Here is a 2,297-nt window from a genome sequence, read left to right as displayed (position 1 = left end):
TAATATATTTGATTAAGTTTTTGAAATAAATCCATACTGTTTTAACAGAATATGACTTTATTAGGTGATGTGTGTGTGTGTGTGTGTGTGTGTTTTAATGTTTATTTATTTTTGACAGAGAGAGAGAGAGAGAGAGACAGAGTGTGAGTGGGAGAAGGAAAGAAAGAGATGAAGACAGAATCTGAAGCAGGCTCCAGGCTCTGAGCTATTAGCACAGAGCCCAATGTGTGGCTCAAACCTGCGGACCATGAGATCATGACTTGAGCCGAAGTCAGACGACTAACCAACTGAGACACCCAGGCATCCTATATCTATATCTATATACATATAGATAGATAGATAGATAGATAGATAGATAGATATTTCTTTATATGTATATGTTACACTTATATAATGCATATATGTATATAAATATATACATATATGATTTATTTCTTGACTCAACATATTCTAGCTGCCAATCTGGTTTGTGAAGCCTACAGAAAATCTGGGTTTATAATTGAGAAGACCATTTAAAATGTGGACTTGTAACATTTAAGTTATACATATTTGACAGTTGTAGGTTATGAGTACCAATTAAAAAAACAAATAAACACATTTAGGAGTGCCTGGGTGGCTCAGTTGGTTAAGCGTCCGACTTCAGCTCAGGTCATGATCTCATGGTTCGTGGGTTCCAGCCTCACATCGGGCTCTGTGCTGACAGTCAGCTCAGAGCCTGGAGCCTGTTTCAAACTCCGTGTCTCCTTCTCTCTGACCCTCTGCTACTCAAGCTCTCTTTCTCTCTCAAAAATAAATAAAACATTAAAAAAATAATAAAACAATAAAAACACATTGCTTGTTATAGGGTTTGTTGGTACTGTTCTCTAAATATTATTTAACCTGTTTTCTCTTATACTTACTAATATGATATAGATTATCAGAGTGTTCCATAGTTTTATATCAAAAGAGAATAAAATTCCAAATTTGAAACAAACAACAATAACAAAAAAAGCCCCACACATTTCTTCTCACACCAAAACAAATAGGTTTTATCTAAGTGATTTTTTTAGGGAAAAGCAAGCAAAAGGTTATAATTAATTTCATTCTTTCCTCTCAGCCTTTTGTCTCCTTTCAACTTTATTACTGTTTCCTACTACTTTATTTTCCATTGGATTTATTTTTTTAACAAAATATTTTTAGAGAGCTGGATTCATTGGATTAACTTTAAAGTTAAGAATGTTAAGGATGAACCCTAACATCATCAAAGCCATCTATGAGAAGCTTTCAGCTAACATCATCCTCAACGGGGAGAAACTGAGAGCTTTCCCCCTGAGATCAGGAACACGACAGGGATGTCCACTCTCACCACTGCTGTTTAACATAGTGCTGGAAGTCCTAACATCAGCCATCAGATAACAAAAGGAAATCAAAGGCATCAGAATTGGCACAGAGGAAGTCAAACTTTCACTCTTCACAGATGACATGATACTCTGCATAGAAAACTCGACAGACTCCACCAGAAGCCTACTAGAACTGATCCAAGAATTCAGCCAAGTTGCAGGGTACAAAATCAACTTACAGAAATCGGTTGCATTTTTATACACCAACAATGAAGCAACAGAAAGAGAAATCAAGAAACTGATCCCATTCACAATTGCACAAAAAACCATAAAATACCTCAGAATAAACCTAACCAAGGATACAAGAGATCTGAATGATGAAAACTATAGAAAACTTATGAAGGAAATTGAAGAAGACACAAAGAAATGGAAAAACATTCCATGCTCATGGATAGGAAGAATAAATATAGTTAAGATGTCATTACTACCCAAAGCACTCTACACATTCAATGCAATTCCAATCAAAATTGCACCAGCATACTTCTCAAAACTAGAACAAACTACCCTAACATTTGTATGGAATCACAAAAGACTCCGAATAGCCAAAGTAATCCTGAAAAATAAAACCAAAACGGGAGGTATCACCATCCCAGACTTCAGCCTCTACTACAAAGCTGTCATCATCAAGACAGTATGGTATTGGCACAAAAACAGACACATAGACCAATGGAACAGAATTGAGAACTCAGAAGTGGACCCAAAAGTATACAGCCAACTGATCTTTGACAAAGCAGGAAAGAATATCCAATGGAAAAAAGACAGCGTTTTTAACAGATGGTGTTGGGAGAACTGGACAGCAACATGCAGAAGAATGAAACTAGATCATTTTCTCACACCATGCACAAAAATAAACTCAACATGGATCAAGGACCTGAACGCGAGACAGGAAACTATCAACACCCTAGAGGAGAAAGCAGG

This window comes from Hyaena hyaena, unplaced genomic scaffold, assembly GCF_003009895.1.
Source record: "Hyaena hyaena isolate Hyena2069 unplaced genomic scaffold, ASM300989v1 scaffold_973, whole genome shotgun sequence".
NCBI lineage: Eukaryota > Metazoa > Chordata > Mammalia > Carnivora > Hyaenidae > Hyaena > Hyaena hyaena.
The sequence above is the reverse complement of the archived record's forward strand: the minus strand, read 5'-3'. Positions refer to the sequence as shown.